Raw genomic sequence first — 24,375 nt, 5'->3', positions numbered from 1 at the left:
CTGAAATATCACATGGTCATTAGTGATGAGCGAGCACTAAAATGCTCAGGTGCTCGTTGCTCAGGTCGAACAATTTGAAATAATTGGGTACTTGGACAGAACAACGAGCCCAATGTAAGTCTAAAGGAGACCCGAGCATTTTTACCGCGATCCCCCGTGGGGGTCCATTTAAGGTCTATAAATGTCTGAAAATGATGGAAACACTGCTCAAATGACACGGGAACATCATGGCAAATGTCCCTGGAAGCATTTCTGACTCCTATGTCACAGCTGTAAACAATGTTGTCAGAGTTTCACGCCATTTTTACAGGCGCATCAAAAAACATACAAAACCGAAACCCAAATGGATTTTGCTGGGAAATATGTCAAGAAACATCCTTTCCAGGGTAACGACTTGTATATAAGGCAAAATAACCCCAAACAAAAATGTTCCTTCACCACTTGGGCTATGTTCACACACAGCATTTTTGATGCATTTTTCAACTTTAGCATTGCTTTCACCCAATACAAATGCATTCACTGGGTAATGTCATTGTAACATTTAACAACCCTAGCTGGCCATGTGTTGTGTGACACATAAGCAGTCACATCTTGTTTCATTTATGAAGGAGGGACTCAAAGCCTCATAGCCTATTTTTAGAGGGGCATCAGGCGGCATTAATCTTCTTAAAGGGCCATTAAACAGTGAGTCACCTAAACTTCTATTGCCTATGCAGTGAGTGGCTGGGCTGCCAAAAATTAGGACGCACCCCAATACCCCTTTCACGAGACGTACAGGAGGGCCTCCTGAAAAAATGTTGCATTGCATGCAAGGCCTGGCCTGCCCCAAAGTTACATGCACCCCAATAACCATTTCAGCAGACATTTTTGAGGGCCTCATGACAAAATTTTTCCCATTAGAAGAAAGTGTGTCTCTCATATTGTTTGCTTATGCACTGAATGCAAGGCCTGCCCTGCACCAATGTTACATGCACCCAAATAACCCTTTCAGCAGATGTACTTGAGGGCCTCATGACAAAATTGTTCCCATTAGAAGTAAGTGTGTGTCCCATACTGTTTGCTTATGCATTGAATGCAAGGCCTGGCCTGCCCAGCCCCATATTCATATGCACCCCAATAACTGTTTGAGCAGACGTACTTGAGGGCTTCAGGATAAAATTGAACCATTAGAAGAAAGTGTCTCCCATATTGTTTGCTTATGCACTGAATGCAAGGCCTGCCCTGCACCAATGTTACATGCACTCCAATAACTCTTTGAAACCACGTACTGAATAGTTACATGAAACAAAAGTTCACATTATTGTTTTTTTTTATTACCATAAATTTTGACCATGAAGTGAATGCAAGGCCTGGCCGTAATTTGCATGCACCACGTGGAGGAGGGTCTCATAAAAAAACGTCACATTAAAAAGGAGCACTTCACCTATACCTGGAATGCACTAAGTGTATGGGCTGACAAACATTTCCCCTTGGGGGGTACACATCAATATAGTGTGTGAAAATTTTTTTTTAGGGGCATCACAAACACCTTGGAAAACAGTAACGTGGTTTCCTACACAGTTGCTGCTGGGAAGGTGCAGGTTTTTAGTAAAAATATGGCTGATGAATTGTTGGATGAAGTGATCAGGAAAAGGGGCATGGTGATGGCAGGAATGGGACCGTACAGGATTAGTAACAGTGGTGGCTATTATTCCAGGATAGAGCCTACAATGATTAGTTGTTTAGCTACCACCAATTACCAGAATGTGTTTCATGCCCTTCAGAAGATCGGTGTAACAGATGCACGTGTGAAGCTAGGCATAAAAAACGGCGGCAAAAAATATGTTGCCAAGGATGCACGTGTCCGTATAAAGGGTAAAGTGCAACATGTTCGTAAGATGCTTAATTAGAGAAAGCAGATCAGTGTTGGAGGAAAACCAAACAAACTGATGGATGCTCGTGAAAAACTAAGTTTAAAGAGGAGTGCACCATCCGTAACTATCAACACACCCGTGGCACAAGGTTTTTCCTCTTCACCCATACATATTACCAATAATATCAAAATGTCACAGCCGAAAATTATTTGTTCTAGTGTAACGCACACTGTTAAAGGAATGCCACTAAATCTAGATAACCACTACCCTGGGAAACACCAGACTTCCTCTTATGAACGATGATGGTATTGATGACGAATTGGAAATTTACCACATCCCCACCAAGAAGATGAAGATCACAGCTGCAAACAATGTGCAAAAAAGGCCGTGAATGTCTGGAAATTCATTTTCTCTTAGGCAAACTTTATCTCTCACTAAAGTGGTACAGAATGATGCATACACCACTCCCATGTCTACTCCGCACAACACTTAGCCATCTTTATTGCACATAAAGGCTCTAGCCAATGTGTCACGGACACTTATCACAAAGAGGCCAGTTCATCAGTAGGGCCCACTCATAAAGAGTCTGTCTTTAGCTCTTTAGAAGGCCCCAAAATGACCATTAATAGTTTGCATGCCAGAGTCACAGATTAAGACATTGTTTAGCTTTTCAGTGTATGCGTTGCCCTGATGCGCAGCTGCTTGTTGAGTTCAGGAGTTGCAGAGGTTGTGTTTGTAAGAAAGGAAGATGCAGTTGGTGGCTAGAAAAAATACAACAACAAATACTTAGATGGACAAAATGCAATCTTCCTTTAAATGGTAGTGTGGTTGTAGCGCCCCCACCGCCGCAGGGCCGAGGGGTACCCGGTACCGGGCCTACGGGTCTCTGCTTCTGGGGTTGTCACGGCGGCTAGGCCCCGGTCCGTGACCCTACCGTGGGGCGCACAGTGAATGATAGGTGTGGATGTTGGTAGTGGTGGTGCGGTGCAGTAAATAACGAGGACACCAGGTTGCAGTCTCTTTACCTCTTTACTGAAGATCTCTGAGTCCACAGTCCAGAATACGGTTCCCCAGGCTGCGCAAGTCCGGCCGGTCCAATGGCACCTCCAGAGTTCTCTTCACAGGTGGAAATCAGTGCCTTCCTTCTAGCGCTATGTGTTGCGGTCCTTCCCTGCTGTGCTTACGGAAAGTCCCCACAACCGTTGTGTCTGTTTCTTAAGTTCCCTCACAACTCGATTAAATGATGTTCTTCTAATCCTCCGTCCCTCCCTGATGTTCTGGTTGGGACGGCACCCGTTTGACGGGTAGGCTCGGAGCTCTTCCGGGACCCTAGAGTCACCCCTCTCCACAAGGTGCCCCCCAAGACTTCATAGGTGATTTGTGTGAGACAGCCCGCCTTAGACTGACTGTCCTGCCGCTGTTTAGAGTATTGCTTGAAGCTGAATGTTATAATACTCCCTCGGCGTTCCGGCCACCGGTAGTGCGCCTCAGTAGGGTGTTGCTCCGGTCTTACAGCACGACCCCTACTGGTATTCTCCTATTGCTTGATCTCGATTCTCACTCAGCACAATCTATCTCGCTTCTAGTCCTTTCTTGGGCCCCGCCGCTTCCCGGAGCTGGCGCGGACCCGTTACGTTCTTTCCAATGCCAAGCCTCTGTCAGGATCCCACCCCTGACAGAGACCCTACTGTATCTTCCCCTACAACACCCTCTGCCACAAGGTGTTGCCTGGTTCCAACCCAGTCAGCTTTCTGATCTAACTTCCTGCCTGACCCCCAGTTTACCCACTATGGTGGGGAGTGGCCTAATGAATAGCACCCTTAGCTCCCCCCGGAGGCCCAGCTGTGAAATGTATTGGTGTCTGTGATACCTGATCAGATGAACTCCTTCAGTGCCATCGGACGCACCGTAGCTCCCCATAGTGGCGGAGCCACAGTACTGCAACGACCAGGACTCTGGGGCGCTGCATGATAACTTCAAACCAGCCCATATTTCTAAGCTTAAGTGACACCACATCAAAGAAGGAAGGTTAATGTCGAAGAAACACAAACTCCTCCTCCTCCAGTGTGGCTTAAAATCCTCCAGCTGAAGTTGATCCTGATAATATCTTAAAATCACTCTTTAAATCCTCAGGGTCATCAGCAATCATCCAACCACCTGCATTTAAGATTAAGCTCTGATGAGACCAGCACATCTTGGAGACTGTAATAAGAGAGATTCACAATTTCCATATGGGCCCAGAGACTCCCTTAAAAAAAAATAAATTCATTTTTCTTTTTTGGTTTGTTTACCGGTTGTGATGATCACCAGAAGGTAGTTGATGTTTGAAGGAGTGTGGCATCAGACATTGGACAATTTATCCTGTTCCCAGCATTGTAGTACAGTTCACCTTTGTTGTGGGGAAGTTGCATTATTGCATCAAGAATTCCCGTTTTCCCCTTGCTCTAGTATTGTGATACAGCACGATTATGGTTCTACTGTGTTGTAAAGGGAAGCTAAATAAATGTTGAATAACTTGTTTTCATTTCTTCAATAATCTTTTTCAAATGAAAAGATAATCTTTGTAGTTTGTTACTTTTAAAATTATAATTCCTACAAATGGATCTTAAGACCTTCATATTCTTTTAAATGGGGGGAGGAATTACTAAGTGTCCACCGACTGTGTTTTAGACAAAAACATTTTTCAGGCCCAATTAATGCTTCACACTGTACAAATGTAATCCAGAACAGTTCAATCGTAGGAAATACTTTTTGCCCTGCGGCTGAATCATTTTGTGATATCTGTGATATGAAGACAGAGAAATGCAAATGGGAAAGAGATCATGGTACCATATTTTCCGGCGTATAAGACGACTGGGCGTATAAGACGACCCCCCAACTTTACCAGTTAAAAAATAAAATCTTCTTAAAAGTCGGGGGTCTTCTTATACACCCTATGTCGTCTTATAGGGCCGGTGAATATGTGCCTTTTGGGGGGGGGGGGGAGTGATCCTGATGACGATGAGGGGGCGTCTCACAGGAAAGTGAGTATCCCCCATTACCTTATCATAGCGCTGCAGCGTGGGGTCTCTGTGCTGGGAGCGGCGGCTGCTGTGCTGTGGTGTGGCGGCTCCTCTTCTGCAGTGTGGGGCCTCTGTGCTGTGGGGTGGTGGCGGCGGCATATCTTTATGGCTGTTGCATCACGGAAAAAATTCACCCTCGTGTTCAAGTGGTGGTATCTGAAGAGACGTGGAGGATGTCCTCCTATGAATGTTTTCACAATTTAAAGGAGGGGGCCTCCTATAGTTGGAATGCCCATACACTAAGTGCATGGGCCGACAAACATTCCCCCATGGGGGTACATTTTAAAAAAACATTTTTACGGGGCTCATAGACACCCTTGAAAAAAATAGACTGGCTGTAGCATCACAGAACACGTTCACCCTGGTGTTCTAGTGGTGGTGGATGATGAGAAGGAGGAGGACAACACAAAATAACCAAAATCAGGAAGTGAATAACCATGTGTGGGTGTGAAGAGGTGCATGGGAATACACCTCCCAAAAAGACACTGTATGGGAGGTTATGTTTCACTGTCATTTAGTGGTGTAGAGAAGTCTTGCCCAATCCAGCCCTTGTTCATTTTTATAAGAGCCAGCCTGTCTGCATTTTCATTTGACAGGCGTATGCGCTTATCTGTTATAATTCCACCAGCGGCACTAAAAACCCGCTCTGACAAAACACTAGCAGTAAGGCAGGCCAGGACCTCCAAAGCATAGAGAGTCAGTTCATGCCACGTGTCCAGCTTGGATACCCAATAATTGAAAGGCACAGAGGAATCACGGAGGACATTGGTACGGTCAGCAAGGTACTCCCTCACCATCTTCCCAAACATTCTATTCCTTGTGACATTACCCCGCACCTCTGGGCCAGGGCGATGGGAGGGTCTGAGAAAACTGTCTCAGAACTTTGTCAGTGTTGCCCTGCCACTGCTGGATTGGAGTAGTGTCTCTCTCGCCTATACACCTTGGTTGACCAACGCACTGTGACATCTGCCGCTAGCGTTTTTAGATGGGAATTTTTTTAATAATTCCACAACAATGGCCCATTTTAGTACACCTGTCTGCCTCTGCAACAAGAGATTTAAAGTTCTCCTTGTAGTGTGGGTCTAAAAGAGTCACTATCCAGTAATGACTGTCACCCAAAATTTTTACAATACAAGGGTCATGGGAAAGGCAGCGCAACATAAAGTCAGCCATGCATGCCAGACTTATCAGGAAAGCTTTCCGTGACCTCGACAACAGGACGAGTGACCAAGATATCCTCCTTCTCCTCCCTGTCCTCAGGCCATCCACACTGAACAGAAGGTATGACAGCTGTGCTTGTAGTACCGTCTATAACGCATGAAAGTAGCTCCTGTTCTTCCTCCTCCTCTTCCTCATTGTCAACCAATCCATGTTGGGATGACATGAGACTGGGCTGTGTGTAATCACCCTGCATGATTCCTTGCTCCATGTCCTCGTGCTGCGCCCTCAATGCATCCTCTTTAATTGTGAGCAGAGAGCTTTTCAGAATGCAGAGAAGTGGGATGGTGATGCTAAATATGGCGTCATTGCCGCTTACCATCTTGGTGGACTCCTTAAAGTTTTGCAGGCTGGTACAGATGTCTGACATCTATGTCTACACCTGAGGTCTTATGTGTGGAGTCTGAACTGAATAACAATGGCCTTGTTGATGCTGGTTGTCAACAACTGCCATCTTCTGCTCACAAATCCTTTCCAACATTTGCAGTGTAGAGTTCCAATGCATGGGGACATCACACACCAGTCGGTAAGCCGGAAGCGGCAAACGCTGCTGTAGCATGGCAAGGGCAGATCCGGCAGCTCCGCGTAGGTTTTGAGAAAATGCTGAACCACGAGTTAAGCACATGGGCCAGGCAAGGCACATGTGTGAGCTCGCCTTGTCTCAGAGCCACCAACAGGTTCCAGCCATTGTCACACATGACCATGCCTGGCTGTAGGTTCAGCGGTGTTAGCCACAGATCTGACTGCTCTTTCAGAGCTGTCCACAACTCTTCAGCATTGTGCAGTTTGTCACCTAAGCAGATTAGCTTCAGCACAGCCTGTTGGCGCTTGGATAAGGCAGTGCTGCAGTGCTTCCAGCTTGTGACTGATGTGCTACTTTCAGAGATGGAGGCTGAAGAGGAGGCGGAAGAGGAGGTGAAGGAGCTGTAGACTGTGGGAGCAACCCAGATTGAAGTAGGGCCCGCAATCCTCGGGATTGGGAGGACGTGCACCATCCCAAGGTCCAACTTGGTCCCGGCTTCCACTATGTTAACTCAGTGCGCCGTCAGCAAGATGTACAGTCCCTGCCTAGAAGCACTTGTCCACATATCCATGGTTAGGTGGACTTTCCCAGTAACAGCATTGTTGAGAGCATGGCTAATGTTGTGGGACATGTGCTTGTGTAATATCGGGACAGCACACCAGGAGAAATAGTGGCGGCTGCGGAGTTAATACCTTGGGATGGCCGCCGCCATTAGGTTGCAGAAGGCTTCCGTCGCCACGAGCCTAAAAGGCAACATTTTGAGTGCAAGCAGATGATAAATTTGTGAATTTAGTACTGTGACCTGTGGGGCGTTGGAGGCATACTTCCGCTTGCGTTCCAATAACTGTGGTATGGACAGCTAAAGGCTGCACTGGGACAAGGACATGGACGTGCTCCATGATGGTGCTAGTTGAGTCTGGGTAATGGCAGGTGCAGTGCAGGAGGCATCTTCATATGCACCGTGGACAGGGGATTGGCTTCCATGCACAACAGTGGAAGAAGGACTGGTGTTACCCGCAGCCACTATTGCTGGTGCCTGTGGTTTGGCCCACAAAGTCGGGTGCTTTGCTGCCATGTGCCTGATCATGCTGGTGGTGGTCAGGCTGGTAGTTTTGCTACCCCTGCTGATGCGGGCATGGCAGGTATTGCAAATGTCCTGTTTGAGGTTATCGGCAGAGTCTTTAGGAAACAACCAGACTCGTGAAGACTTTATAATTGAGCTGGCAACTTCTGTCATGTTGGTATTTCGTGGAACGGTTGCCTGCCTTCTGTCTGCTGACACCACACTGTGTCTTCCTGCCTGTTGGGGTGCTACGCCTTCATCCCCCTGTGTGCTGCTGTCCTCGCTCTTCATTTCCTCTTGCCAGGTTGGGTCAGTTACAATATCATCTACCACCACTTCTTCCACTTCCGCACTCTGGTCCTCCTCCTGATTTTCTGGCAATTGTGTCTCATCATCGTCCACCTCTTGTGGCACGTTAACACCGTCGTCTTCGTGTGACCATGGCTGCTCAAATAATTGTGCATCGCTACAAGGAATCTCATCTTGCCTCGCTGCAAATGACCGTGAGAGAGGCCTGAATCGATAAATGGAAAAATGAATAACTCTTCAGATTGCTTTGTAATAAAATTAGCAGGATTCAGGTGACAAAAAAAATTAATCCTAGCCACAGATACCTGCAGCTAGGTGTATATAAAATAGGCAGCAGCAGACAGTAATGGACCCTCTTGATGTATGCAGTGAGATATGTATACTCACATACAGTGCCTGCATGCCTTGCACTGATGTGGATATGCGCACATAGACTCCCCTGCCTACCTAGCACTGCAATCTATATACCCCCAAATAAGCTCTAATAAGGACTGTTGGTTTATCAGGATTTGTGGATTCTGTGATGGTAGACCCACACTAAGTAATAAAAGAACAAATCTGACCCTATCTCAACAGCAGCTCTCCCTACACTAGCTGATTCCAGAGCTGAATGCGCCGAGCAGGGCGGCGTCAGGTCTCTTATAGACCTGATGAGGCTGTGCGGCCAGCCAATCACTGTACTTAACCCAGAAGGAAGTACGTCGGCATCTAAAAATCACTAAAATTGACAAATCTCCGGGCCCGGATGGGATACACCCCCGAGTACTGCAGGAATTAAGTACAGTCATTGACAGACCATTATTTTTAATCTTTAAAGAGTCCATAATAACAGGGTCTGTACCACAGGACTGGCATATAGCAAATGTGGTGCCAATATTCAAAAAGGGGACAAAAACTGAACTCGGAAATTATAGGTCAGTGAGCTTCACCTCTACTGTGGGTAAAATCCTGGAGGGCATTCTAAGGGATGCTATGCTGGAGTATCTGAAGAGGAATCTCATGACCCAATACCAACATGGGTTTACTAGGGACCGTTCCTGTCAGACTAATCTCATCAATTTCTATGAAGAGGTAAATTTCGGACTGGACAAAGGGAACCCAGTGGATGTAGAGTATATGGACTTTTCAAAAGCTTTTGATACAGTGCCACACAAAAGGTTGATACATAAAATGAGAATAATGGGAATAGGGGAAAATATGTGTAAGTGGGTTAAGAGCTGACTCAGGGATAGGAAACAAAGGGTGGTTATTAATGAAGCACACATTCGGACTGGGTCGCGGTTAGCAGTGGGGTACCACAGGGGTCAGTATTGGGCCCTCTTCTTTTTAACATATTTATTAATGATCTTGTAGGGGGGCATACAGAGTGGAATTCCAATATTTGCAGATGACACTAAACTCTGCAGGGTAATCAATACAGAGGAGGACAATTTTATATTACAGGATGATTTATGAAAACTAGAAGCTTGGGCTGATAAATGGCAAATGAGCTTTAATGGGGATAAATGTAAGGTCATGCACTTGGGTAGAAGTAATAAGATGTATAACTATGTGCTTAATTCTAAAACTCTGGGCAAAACCGTCAATGAAAAAGACCTGGGAGTATGGGTGGATGACAAACTCACATTCAGTGGCCAGCGTCAGGCAGCTGCTACAAAGGCAAATAAAATAATGGGATGTATTAAAAGAGGCATAGATGCTCATGAGGAGAATGGGGTCTAAGGGGTAACGTTTCTCCTTATGGAGAGTGACATACCATCTGGCTTGTCAAGGTAAGCAGGCTTATTTGAGGCAATTTGCATGAGGAGAACATAATTTTACCTCTATACAAGTCACTAGTTCGACCACACTTAGAATACTGTGTAGAGTTCCGGTCTCCGGTGTATAAGAAAGACATAGCTGAACTAGAGCAGGTGCAGAGAGGAGCGACCAAGGTTATTAGAGGACTGGGGGGTCTGCAATACCAAGATATTACACTTGGGGCTATTTAGTTTGGAAAAACGAAGACTAAGGGGTGATCTTATTTTAATGTATAAATATATGAGGAGACAGTACAAAGACCTTTCTGATGATCTTTTTAATCATAGACCTGAGACAGGGACAAGGGGGCATCCTCTACGTCTGGAGGAAAAAAGGTTTAAGCATAATAACAGTCGCGGATTCTTTACTGTAAGAGCAGTGAGACTATGGAACTCTCTGTCGTATGATGTTGTAATGAGTGATTCATTACTTAAATTTAAGAGGGGACTGGATACCTTTCTTGAAAAGTATAATGTTACAGGGTATATATACTAGATTCCTTGATAGGGCATTGATCCAGGGAACCAGTCTGATTGCCGTATGTGGAGTCGGGAAGGAATTTTCTTCCCCAATGTGGAGCTTACTCTTTGCCACATGGGTTTTTTTTGCCTTCCTCTGGATCAACATGTTAGGGCATCTTAGGTTAGGCTATGAGTTGAACTAGATGGACTTAAAGTCTTCCTTCAACCTTAATAACTATGTTACTATGTTACTATGTAATACCACAACAATGATGGCTGCAGCATTACAGTGCCTGGCAGACAATCCCTGCGTGTTCATTGGCGTAGATTCATCCTTGTTTGTGTTTTTTTGCATGGTTTCCCCAATATAGATACCTACAGGGTACCTTGTACATTGTATCATGTATACCACATTGGAGGATGTACATGAAAAGAAATCCATGTCCTTATAGTCCCGATTTGTGTTTGGTATGCGGACTGTATTTGTTGGTGTTTGTTTTCCACGTCCTATACTCTGGTTGGTTTCTTATGGGCTTTCCTATAGTTGCCACGCTCATTATAATTACTCTCATATGATCTATGGGTCTGTATAGTACTATAATGTAATTTGATTAAGTTGCCTTGTTTATGGCCATATGAATGATTTGATATACGTATGAATAAGTCCATTTGGAGGGCGGTATGCACTATACACCTGTCACTTTATACTGTTGTATCTGAAATGAGGCCATTATGAACTTTTAGCATTAATAGCTGTTACTATCTGTATTTGTGCACTTGCTTACATACATAATTATCAGTTTTGTTGCTTACTTCGAATGCGCATATTCATATGCATGTGGTATAATTATTCCCATTTGATTATAATAACCGCCTACTGGACGTGGCACTAAGGTGTTACTTAACCCTTTTTCGTTTTTCTTTGTATTTATTTATTTTTATGATGATAAAATTTCTTTGATATAATCATCAATAAAATTTCTATTTTAATTACTGCTCTGAGATCCATTTTTTTTGGTTTGGTATTTGTTGGTAAGTATTGGTATGTGGGTACAAGTTTTGAATTTTTTATTGTTACATGTGAATGTGCCAGTCACTGATGGTGAGGAGAGGACACTTCTGACAAGCAGATTCCTTAATTTAGGGGGCTGTTTGTAGGAGAGAAATGGTAATTCTGGGAATATTTATTTCAATTTGTGGACTCTGTGGAATATGGGTTGGAGATCAGCACCAATTTTCTTTAAGATGCTCATGTGGGGGTTGTATGTGACCACAAGAGGTAACTATAGATGCTTTCACTGAGGAATACATTCCTACACCAAGGATACCATCCACTGGTAATAGATGAACATATCCACAGAGCTACAATGAGTCCAAGAAGTGGCCTCGTGGATTACAAGCAGAGAGGACAACAACAGTGTGTCTCTTGTGGTCACATACAACCCCCACATGAGCATCCTAAGGAAAAATGGTACTGATCTCCAACCCATATTCCACAGAGACCACAAATTGAAAGAAATATGTTATTGCATTTTATTGCAGAGGGAAAGCTGATCACTGGGGGCTGATGTTACTATCTGGGAAAGGGGACAATATCCAACAAGGTTCTCAGGCTATTAATAACAGCTCACAGGTCTTTGCTTAGCCTTTACAAAAGTTAGTTTAATTTCTAACTATCAAAGTCTAAACAGACAGCTGTGGGTTGAAATTAATAACCTGGGAAGGGGCCAAGGATATTGTATTGCCTCTCTTCTCCCAGACTACCAACATCAGACCTCAGTGGCCCCAGAAATGGAACACGAAGATGCACAAAATATGGCGCTTAGCCTCGCTGTTTCCACTTGCCCTGGTGCAAGTGGGGAAATAGGAATGAGGTTGATGTCAGCTTTGTATTGTCAGCTGACATCAAGCCCAGGGGTGAGTAATGGAGATGCGCCTAAAAGATGCCCCCATTACTAGCTCCACAGTCATACTGTAAAAAAAGACACAGCAAGAATAAAGTCCTTTAATTTAAATAAACACACCCTAACCTCATTTTCCCATTTATTACTGTAAAAAATATAATAAAAAAATATTCCTCATCTGCCCAATGACAATCCATTTTTCACCAGAAGTCCAGCTTTGCTACATCTGGATTAAATAGCTGAGAAGTGGCATGATGCAATTGCTCAGCCATGAATCCAGTACACACTGAGCTGAGCTTGGGGCGCAGCTTCAGTGACGAGCGGTAACATCATAGAGTTACTTCTGGTCACTGCCAGCTGTTTCCAAGCTCCGTTTAGTGTGAGCTGGCTGATGAACTGTGGTAACCTACATATCGTCACAGCTAGCACCTTGAGAAATTTCTTACACCGCAGTTCATTGGGCCCCTCACAATGAGCTGCCTGTGGGAACTGCAGCTTCAGTGACCTGCGGTAACCTCAATGATGTCACTGCAGGTCAGTGAAGCTGTGCTCACACATTCAGATCAGTGTCTCCTGGATGCCAGGCTGATCAGTCGCATCATGCCACGGTCAGCAAGGCATCCAGATGAAGCAGAGATGGATTAAGGCATGGGACAAATGGATTATAGTCAAACAAATGAGGAATAAAGTTGTTTTTTTTTTCATTTTATACTAATAAATAGGTAAAATAGGGTGGGAAGTTGTTATTATTATTTTGAGACTCAGGAGGGAAGGAGTGCTATTTGACTCTTTGAAATCAAATTTTTGTAGAAAACTTTGTGGACTCCATTTACAGAGCCCCTAAGTGCCAGAAAAGTAGAATCCCCCTTCAAATTACCCTGTTTTAGAAACTGCACCAATGTGGAAATTTAGCTACAGTTTTAGTGACTATTTTGACGACACGGGCGTTTTCCAGAAACAAGCAGCAGTGGATGTTGCTGAGTGAAAATTGCAAATCTGCCTTTGTAGTTACCATACATTGCAGTGCACTATATATTGTAGTGCCGAGTATATTGTAGTGCCCATACATTGTGCCCAGCTTGTGCTTCTGAAGCCATGGACCCAGTAAATTAGGGGGGGCTGTCATTGCTAAAGAAATGCCAAACATGTGGACGCTAAGTGTTGTTTAGGCACACTGGGGCTCAGAAGGGAGGGGGCATTTGGATTTGAGAATGCAGAATTTGCTGGATTTCTTTTAGAGGGTGAGGAGCCATAGTGCTTTTTCAGATGGTTTGTGCTTCCAATAGCGTGAAAGCAAGCCCTCTATATTTCTGTTAAAAGATGATGGACCTCAGTTTGGACTTGCATTTTACATAACATTTTGGATTTTATTTATCCTGTGCTCTATGTCTATGCTTATCACTTACATCGGGGTTTCCATCTAAATCTCCAAATAGAGTGATTCAGATGAATCCCTGAAGGATCCATTCACTATAATGGGGCGGCAGAGTTACTCTGGATTCTGTCTGGCCTCTGTTAAGAAGTGTACTTTGTTTCAGAGGTTCACAAAACTGTGGTCGACAAAGCTTTCATGCACGATTAAAAAGATGGACACTGATGGCATCCACAGTTTCTTCACCTGTCTCATTATAGGGAATCTTCTGCCAGTGGTTCCATCTAAATCATGTATTTCTGAGATTTATACTGAAATCCCGGTGTAAGCGTTCAGCGCGGAGTGCAGGATAAATGTTGTCTGATTGATTACAGCTGTACCAGATTTATATAGTTTTTCTCTAGTCACATTCCATGACAGCAGTATTGGAGGTTTCCTGTTCCCCACTCTAATGGGGAACAGGAAACACAAAGAGGTTAAATACCCCTCTCATTCCTGAAACCACCAGTGTTTTTCCTGTCCCTTATGGGGCAAGAAGAGGTCTTCTGATGGTGCTGCTGTGGCAGGCGATCTGGAGCACCCTGGGCTACTAACTTACTGCAGGGCAGCTAAGGTCAGTGGCTCTGCTCTCCTCCTACATGTGCTACTCCCGTCTCCATGCTTCTCCATGTGACTTGGGACCCCTTTTCTGCCAATCCTGCATCTCCTTGGGGGGGAAAAGTGGGGTGGTGATGTGCGGCCGGCGTCCTATTGGAGCTCCCCGGCGTCCTCCTTTCCTCATGCAGTCAGAATCCAGATGCCGCGCACACCAAAAGGGACGTCAGGCAAACTTCCGGTTCACTTCCTGTGAGTTCCACGGTGAACACACGCACTCCCGGTATGTGCTGGAATGGCTCCGGATTTGCTGCTATGTTGGGGCTTTCCCTTCTGAGTTCTTTCCGGCTGACCTGGGGGAGGAGGAGCACAAGTCTGTAATGCTGGGACCTCGGTTATTTAATCCTGGTCGGGGATGCCTCCAGGTAAGGCCCATTGTCTGTGTTTCTGTGTGACCACTGACAGACTGACCATAGACGGCGACAAAAACTTCCCTTTCTGCTTCTGCAGAGCCCAGCGTCCACCCTCCTACTGTAAGTAGAGGATGAAGGTCCCTTACTATCTAGGTTATGGCCTTATGGGTGACTTAGTCTGCCTTTCTCTCGCCCCTTGGTGAGACAAGTTCCCTGCCCCTAAGAAGGATAAAGTGCCCAGCCTCAAGTGTGGGGTATGTGCATGCACTACCAAGCTTCCCTCAGCATATAAGAAGCTTTGCCAACCCGGCACTGATGATGTGTTGTGTGCCGAACAGCCCTCCCAGTTAGACAGCATCAAAACCTTCATTAAACAAGAGGTTCAAACCTCTAAGTCTGCCTTTTCCTAGGCTCAAGTAGCACAGCCCTCTACTCCTAAGAAAAGGAAAATGGCATTTGTGCAGTCTGATTCAGACTCAGGCGAAGTCCGTAGCTCAGGTTTGGAGGAATAGGTAGAATAAAAGAATAGGTAGTTGGTAGAATGAGGGTTCCACTTCCACCCCCAAGTCCGATAATAAAAAGTATTATTTTTCCTCTGAGGATATGGAGGAATTGATTGGTATGATGAGGACCACCATGGGGGTTGAGGAGGAGGAAGTGAAGCAGTCTGTGCAGGATGAAATGTTTGTGGGGCTGAAACCTAAGAAAAAACCTAGAAAACACAAGGGTTTCCCAATACATCAAAACATCCAGAGCCTTATTCCTTAGGAATGGGACCCTCCTGAGAAAGGGCTTAGCATCCCTTCTGATTTAAAGAATTGGTTTCCCCTAGACGGAGATATTTCTCAAAGGGAGACTCCCAAAGTAAATGTGCAGGTATCCAGGGTGGCAAAAAAGACGGCTCTCCTGTTAGAACACTCATCTCAGCTCAAAGATCCCATGGATCGTAAGATCGAGATCTTGCTAAGGAAATCCTGGGATACCTCCACTAATCTACTGAAAGCAAACGTAGCTTCCACCTGTGTTGCCAGAACTCTTTTCCACTGGCTCCTTACATTAGAGGATGACCTCACTCAAGGAACTGCAAGGGAGGAGATTCTTGACTCTATTCCCCTCCTTCAGAGAGCAACAGGGTTCCTGGCCGATGCTTCTGCAGAATCTGTACTTGTAGCAGCTAAGTCCGCAGTCCTCTGCAACTCAGCTAGGAGGGCTCTCTGGTTGAAATCATGGAGTGGTGATGTTACCTCTAAAGCTAAGCTTTGCACCAATCCCTTTCAGGGACACTACGTTTTCAGTCCGTCGATGAAATCTTGGAGAACATTACAGACAAAAAGAAAGTGCTCCCTGAACAGAGAAACCCTAGGAAACATTTTTTTCGTTCCTCCCGGGATCAGTCTTCCCAGAGGGAATATAAAGGGAAAGGCAAATCAGGCCTGGGAGCTGTCCAAAAGGTGGTAAGGGCAAAAATATCCTTGTCCCCACCACCAGATAGCTCCTAACAAACAATGACCGCTCCCCTGTCGGGAGTCGACTCTCGGGCTTCCTCAGTGGCAGTCCATCTCAATGAACCAGTGGGTCGTCCTCCGTACCATTCAGGATGGATTGAAGCTAGAGTTCGAGAGTTTTCCCCCTTAATACCTGAGGATTACCTCACTACAAAATTGACACCTTCAAGACTCCTTGCTGTTAGGTCTTCAAGTCTTTAGGTCTTCAGGTCTTTACAACAAGCAAAGGTGATCACTCGAGTACCCCTACAAGAGATAGGCAGGGGTCACTCTTCTTGCCTTTTCCTAGTCGAGAAGCCTTCAGGGAAGCACAGAATTATCATCAATCCAAAACCCTTGAATCAAGTGATCACATACAGATGGTTCAAGATGGAATTGATCAAATTGGCAATCCCGCTTATTGGACAGAGTTGGGTAATGGCTACAATAGATCTGAAGGATACCTATTACCATGTGCCAATTCACCCAGAGCATCGGAAGTTTCTCAGTTTCCCATAGTCACCGGGTCAGCCATTACCAATTCAATGTCCTCCCATTTGGCATTTCATCAGCACCACGGGTATTCACCAAGATTATGACTAAAGCCGTAATCTTCATCTGTCATCAGGAGATTTGCATCATTCCATATTTGGATGACTTCCTCATTGTCACACCATCTATTCCCAGTCTAAATCTAGATGTGGCAAAAACCTTGGAAGTTCTGGAATCCCTGGGCTGGATCTCAAATCTGGAGTAGTCGGATCTTCATCCTTCACCAAGGAAGAAATTCCTAGGGATCCTCGTGGATTCAGAAAAAAGAGCATCTTTCTTGCCCAGAGATTGTCAACTCGATCTTTTTCAGAGGATCTCAAAGTTTAGAGACCAGAAGGCTCTCACCCTAAGGGACTCAATGTCCATCCTGGGATCTCTGACATCATGCATCCAGGCAGTGTCCTGGGCCCAAGCCCTTAGTCGAGTACTCCAGACTCAAGTTCTCTCATCTTGGGAACAGGCATCAAGATTCTCTGACCAGGAGAGTTCATCTTCCCGGTCATGTGAAGTCTTCCCTTGCGTGGTGGTTAAACTATCAGAACCTCTGGCGGGGGGTCAGCTGGGATCGGCTTCCCCTGAAGATACTCACTTCAGACGCCAGTCAGAGGGGCTGAGGAACTGTGGTAGAAAAAACCCACCTCCAGGGTTTATGGTCCCCAGACATCAGATCCAGTTCCTCAAACCTCAGAGAACCGAAGGTGGTAGAGGAAGCATTGAAAGCCACGTCTGCCCTGGTCCAAGGTCATCATGTACTGGTCTATTCTGACAATATGACCACAGTGGCATACCTCCGTCACCAGGGGGCACGAAGCACGTCAAATTGAAATCGGTCGCTGCAAGAATTCTTTCCTGGGAAGAGAGACGTCTTCTGTCCATTACAGCAGTCCATCTGAAGGGTCCACCAATGCTCAGGCAGGGTTCCTCAGCAGAAGGGACGTCTATCCAGAGGCGTGGTGCCTCAACCAAGCAGTCTTTCCATCACTAGTGACATGATGGGGAATTCTGGATGTGGATCTATTTGCCAATGGCCAGAACACAACGGAGTATTGGACGGGGTATTGGGCATAGGATGCCTTTTCTCACCCCTGGAGGTTCGACCTGGCCTATACCTTCCCACCGATCCCGATTCTGGTAAAGGCATTACAGAAGATACGGTTCAAACAGGTCACCACGATTCTAATCACTCCCATGTGGCCGGGAAGAAGTTGGTTCAGCGCTCTGATGGACATGGCCCGGGAAGGTCCACTACAGCTATCCCAGAAAGATAACCTGCCTCACCAGGGTCCCTGTTACATCCGGACCTTCACAAATTGAACCTTGTGGCCTGACTACTGAAACCAGAATCCTAAGAGCAAACGGGCTTTTGGATGAAATGATACAAACTCTCCAGAAGAGCAGGAAACCAGTGACCAACGCCATTTATGGCAAGGTTTGGAAGAAATTCTCATCCTGGTGTTTTCTGAACATTTCTGATCCCTTCCATCTGAACATTGCTCAGATTTTGGACTTTTTTCAAAAGGGGCTTGATATAGGTCTTACACCTAGTACCTTGAATGTGCAGGTGTCAGCTCTTTGTTCTTTCTTTGACCAGAACTTAGCTAGTCATCGCTGCATAAAGTGTTTTGTGACCTCAGCAGCTAGAATCTGGCTTAGACTTCATAGTCATATTCCCCCTTGGGATATAAATCTCGTGCTTAACAGCTTAACCAAAGACCCATTTGAACGTTTGTCATCTATTAGTTTGAAAAACCTTACCCTTAAGGCTGTCTTTCTGGTAGCAATTACTTCTGCTAGATGTGTAGGAGAGCTGCAGGCCCTATCAATGCAAAAGCCCTAGAGTGGTAAAATTTATTCGATATAACTTGCGTTTATTTGTGTAAAAAATGGAAATTTGACAAAAATTTGGAAAATTTTGCAATTTTGAAACTTTTAATTTTTATGCCCTTAAAACAGAGAAATATGTCACAAAAAATAGTTATGAAATATAATTTCCGACATGTCTACTTTACAACAGCACAATTTTGGAATCAAAATTTTTTTCGTTAGGAAGTTATAAGGGTTAAAAGTTCACCAGTGATTTCTCATTTTTACAACAAAATTTACAAAACTATTTTTTTAGGGACCACCTCACATTTGAAGTCACTTTGAGGGTCTATATGGCAGAAAATACCAAAAAGTGACACCATTCTAAAAACTGCACCCCTCAAGGTACTGAAAACCACATTCAAGAAGTTTATTAACCCTTCAGGTGTTTCACAAGAGCAGAAGAAACGGGAAGGAAAAAATGAGCATTTAACTTTTTAGTCACAAAAATGATCTTTCAGCAACAATTTTTTTATTTTCCCAAGGGTAAAAGGAGAAAATGGATGTCAAAAGTTGTTGTCCAATTTGTTCTGAGTATGCTGATACCCCATACGTGGGGGGAACCACTGTTTGGGAGTACGGCAGGTTTCGGAAGGGAAGGAGCGCCGTTTGACTTTTTTAAACTAAAATTGGCTGGAATTGATATCGGACACCATGTCACGTTTGGCGAGCCCCTGATGTGCCTAAACAGTGGAAACCCTCCACAAGTGGCCACCTTTTGGAAACTAAACCCCTAAGGAACTTATCTAGATGTGTGGTGAGCACTTTGAACCCCCAAGTGCTTCACAGAAGTTTATACCGTAGAGCTGTTAAAATGAAAAATCATTATTTTTTTATTTTTTCCAATTTTTTATTTTCACAAGGTTAACAGGAGAAATTGGACCCAAAAAGTTGTTGTACAATTAGTCCAGAGCACGCCGATACTCTATTTGTGGGGGTAAATCACTGTTTTGGCGCACAGCAGAGCTCGGAAGGGAAGGAGCGCATTTGACTTTTTCAACGCAGAATTGGCTGGAATTGAGATCTGATGCCATGTCGCATTTGGAGAGCCCCTGGTGTGCCTAAACAGTGGAAGCCCCCCAATTCTAATTCCAACCCTAACTCCAACACACCCCTAATCCCAACCCTAACCCTAATCCCAACCCTAACCCTAAGTTTAGCCACAACCCTAACCCTAACTTTAGCCACAACCCTTACCCTAACTTTAGCCACAACCCTTACTCTAACACTAACTTTAGCCCAAATCCTTACCCTAACCAAACTTTAGCCCCAACTCAAATGGAAATCAATAATTTTTTTTTATTATTATTTTTCCCTAACTAAGGGGGTGATACGGGGGGGTTGATTTACTATTTATAGCGGGTTTTTATGTTTGGCACCTGTCACACGCTAAAAGACATTTTTTATTGCAACGAGTTGACATTTTTATTGGTACCATTTTAGGGCACGTGACATTTTTTGATTGCTTTTTATTATGATTTTTGGGAGGCAGAATGAAAGAAAAACAGCAATTCATGAATTTCTTTTTGGGGAGGCATTTATACCGTTCCGCGTGTGGTAAAATTGATAAGGCAGTTTTATTCTTTGGGTCAGTACGATTACAGCGATACCTCTTTTATATTTTTTTATGTTTTGTCGCTTTTATACAATAAAAACTATTTTATATAAAAAATAATTGTTTTTGCATTGCTTTATTCTGAAAGCTATAACTTTTTTTTATTTTCGCTGATGATGCAGTGTGAAGGCTCGTTTTTTACAGGACCAGATGACGTTTTCAGCGGTACCATGTTTATTTATATCCGTCTTTTTCATCGCGTGTTATTCCACTTTTGTTCGGCGGTATGATGATAAAGCATTATTTTTTCCTCGTTTTTTGTTTATTTTTTTATGGTGATCACTGAAGGGGTTATCTAGTGAGACAGTTTTATGGGTCAGGTCGTTACGGACGCGGCTTTACTAAATATGTGTACTTTTATTGTTTTGTTATTTACATAAAGAAATGTATTTTGTCATGATTCTCAATGGCGAGAGAACATAGCCCAGCATATATGAGAACTAGCTCTTGGAAGATGGAAACTATACTGACCATGAACTAAACCTGCCGCACAACTAGAAGTGGCCGGGTAGCATGCCTACGTTTTTTATCCCTAGATGCCCAGCGCCAGCCGGAGAACTACCTAATCCTAGCAGAGGAAAAGACAGTCCTGGCTCACCTCTAGAGAAATTTTCCCAAAAGGCAGACAGAGGCCCCCACATATATTGGCGGTGATTTTAGATGAAATGACAAACGTAGTATGAAAATAGGTTTAGCAAAATCGAGGTCCGCTTACTAGATAGAATGAAGACAGAAAGGGCACTTTCATGGTCAGCAGAAAACCCTATCAAAACACCATCCAGAAATTACTTTAAGACTCTAGCATTAACTCATAACACCAGAGTGGCAATTTCCGCTCACAAGAGCTTTCCAGACACAGAAACGAAACAGCAGCTGTGAACAGGAACAAAATGCAAAAACACACAAGGACAAAAGTCCAACTTAGCTAGGAGTTGTCTAGTAGCAGGAACATGCACAGAAGGCTTCTGATTACATTGTTGACCGGCATGAAACTGACAGAGGAGCAAGGTTATATAGCGACTCCCACATCCTGATAGGAGCAGGTGAACAGAGGGGATGATGCACACAAGTACAATTCCACAAGTGGCCACCGGGGGAGCCCAGAATCCAATTTCACAACAGTACCCCCCCCTCAAGGAGGGGGCACCGAACCCTCACCAGAACCACCAGGGCGATCAGGATGAGCCCTATGAAAGGCACGGACAAGATCGGAGGCATGAACATCAGAGGCAGTGACCCAAGAATTATCCTCCTGACCGTATCCCTTCCATTTGACCAGATACTGGAGTTTCCGTCTGGAAACACGAGAGTCTAAGATCTTTTCCACAACGTACTCCAACTCACCCTCAACCAACACCGGAGCAGGAGGCTCAACGGAAGGCACAGCCGGTACCTCATAACTGCGCAACAATGACCGATGAAAAACATTATGAATCGAAAAGGATGCAGGGAGGTCCAAACGGAAGGACACAGGGTTAAGAATCTCCAATATCTTGTACGGGCCGATGAACCGAGGCTTAAACTTAGGAGAGGAAACCCTCATAGGGACAAAACGAGAAGACAACCACACCAAGTCCCCAACACAAAGCCGAGGACCAACACGACGACGGCGGTTGGCAAAAAGCTGAGTCTTCTCCTGGGACAACTTCAAATTGTCCACCACCTGCCCCCAAATCTGATGCAACCTCTCCACCACAGCATCCACTCCAGGACAATCCGAAGATTCCACTTGACCGGAGGAAAATCGAGGATGAAACCCCGAATTACAGAAAAACGGGGACACCAAGGTGGCAGAGCTGGCCCGATTATTGAGGGCGAACTCCGCCAAAGGCAAAAAAGCAACCCAATCATCCTGATCCGCAGACACAAAACACCTCAAATATGTCTCCAAGGTCTGATTAGTCCGCTCGGTCTGGCCATTAGTCTGAGGATGGAAAGCAGACGAAAAAGACAAATCTATGCCCATCCTAGCACAGAATGCCCGCCAAAATCTAGACACGAATTGGGTCCCTCTGTCAGAAACGATATTCTCCGGAATACCATGCAAACGAACAACATTTTGAAAAAACAGAGGAACCAACTCGGAAGAAGAAGGCAACTTAGGCAAGGGAACCAGATGGACCATCTTAGAGAAACGGTCACACACCACCCAGATGACAGACATCTTCTGAGAAACAGGCAGATCCGAAATAAAATCCATCGAGATGTGCGTCCAAGGCCTCTTCGGGATAGGCAAGGGTAACAACAATCCACTAGCCCGAGAACAACAAGGCTTGGCCCGAGCACAAACGTCACAAGACTGCACAAAGCCTCGCACATCTCGTGACAGGGAAGGCCACCAGAAGGACCTTGCCACCAAATCCCTGGTACCAAAGATTCCAGGATGACCTGCCAACGCAGAAGAATGAACCTCAGAGATGACTCTACTGGTCCAATCATCAGGAACAAACAGTCTACCAGGTGGGCAACGATCAGGTCTATCCGCCTGAAACTCCTGCAAGGCCCGCCGCAGGTCTGGAGAAACGGCAGACAATATCACTCCATCTTTAAGGATACCTGTGGGCTCAGAATTACCAGGGGAGTCAGGCTCAAAACTCCTAGAAAGGGCATCCGCCTTAACATTCTTAGAACCCGGTAGGTAAGACACCACAAAATTAAACCGAGAGAAAAACAACGACCAGCGCGCCTGTCTAGGATTCAGGCGCCTGGCAGACTCAAGGTAAATTAAATTTTTGTGGTCAGTCAATACCACCACCTGATGTCTGGCCCCCTCAAGCCAGTGACGCCACTCCTCAAAAGCCCACTTCATGGCCAAAAGCTCCCGATTCCCAATATCATAATTCCGCTCGGCGGGCGAAAATTTACGGGAAAAAAAGGCACAAGGTCTCATCACGGAGCAGTCGGAACTTCTCTGCGACAACACCGCCCCAGCTCCGATTTCAGAAGCGTCGACCTCAACCTGAAAAGGAAGAGCAACATCAGGCTGACGCAACACTGGGGCGGAAGAAAAGCGGCGCTTGAGCTCCCGAAAGGCCTCCACAGCATCAGGGGACCAATCAGCAACATCAGCACCCTTCTTAGTCAAATCAGTCAATGGTTTTACAACATCAGAAAAACCAGCAATAAATCGACGATAAAAGTTAGCAAAGCCCAAAAATTTCTGAAGACTCTTAAGAGAAGAGGGTTGCGTCCAATCACCAATAGCCTGAACCTTGACAGGATCCATCTCGATGGAAGAGGGGGAAAAAATGTATCCCAAGAAGGAAATCTTTTGAACCCCAAAAACACACTTAGAACCCTTCACACACAAGGAATTAGACCGCAAAACCTGAAAAACCCTCCTGACCTGCTGGACATGAGAGTCCCAGTCATCCGAAAAAATCAGAATATCATCCAGATACACAATCATAAATTTATCCAAATAATCGCGGAAAATGTCATGCATAAAGGACTGGAAGACTGAAGGGGCATTTGAAAGACCAAAAGGCATCACCAAATACTCAAAATGGCCCTCGGGCGTATTAAATGCGGTTTTCCACTCATCCCCCTGCTTGATTCGCACCAAATTATACGCCCCACGGAGATCAATCTTAGAGAACCACTTGGCCCCCTTTATACGAGCAAACAAATCAGTAAGCAGTGGTAACGGATATTGATATTTAACCGTGATTTTATTCAAAAGTCGATAATCAATACACGGCCTCAAAGAGCCGTCTTTCTTAGACACAAAGAAAAAACCGGCTCCTAAGGGAGATGACGAAGGACGAATATGTCCCTTTTCCAAGGACTCCTTTATATATTCTCGCATAGCCGCGTGTTCAGGCACAGACAGATTAAATAAACGACCCTTAGGGTATTTACTACCCGGGATCAAGTCTATGGCACAATCGCACTCCCGGTGCGGAGGTAGTGAACCAACCTTGGGTTCTTCAAAAACGTCACGAAAGTCAGACAAGAATTCAGGAATCTCAGAGGGAATAGATGATGAAATGGAAACCAAAGGTACGTCCCCATGAGTTCCTTTACATCCCCAGCTTAACACAGACATAGCTCTCCAGTCGAGGACTGGGTTATGAGATTGCAGCCATGGCAATCCCAGCACCAAAACATCATGTAGATTATACAGCACCAGAAAGCGAATAACCTCCTGGTGATCCGGATTAACACGCATAGTCACTTGTGTCCAGTATTGTGGTTTATTACTAGCCAATGGGGTGGAGTCAATCCCTTTCAGAGGTATCGGAGCCTCCAATGGCTCCAAATCATACCCACAGCGTTTGGCAAAGGAC

The 24,375-nt window shown here is 45.0% G+C and overlaps 1 protein-coding gene and 1 pseudogene across 1 annotated transcript in view; one reads left to right on the top strand and one right to left on the bottom strand.

The window, feature by feature from the left end:
• The window catches only part of AOPEP (aminopeptidase O (putative)), an 837,890-nt gene that overhangs the window by 183,787 nt on the left and 629,728 nt on the right, over window positions 1–24,375 (bottom strand). The window lies entirely within an intron of this gene.
• Window positions 1,587–16,813, top strand: LOC143793661 (polymerase delta-interacting protein 3-like; annotated as a pseudogene).

The sequence above is a fragment of the Ranitomeya variabilis genome, chromosome 1, assembly GCF_051348905.1.
Source record: "Ranitomeya variabilis isolate aRanVar5 chromosome 1, aRanVar5.hap1, whole genome shotgun sequence".
NCBI lineage: Eukaryota > Metazoa > Chordata > Amphibia > Anura > Dendrobatidae > Ranitomeya > Ranitomeya variabilis.
The sequence above is the reverse complement of the archived record's forward strand: the minus strand, read 5'-3'. Positions and strand labels throughout refer to the sequence as shown.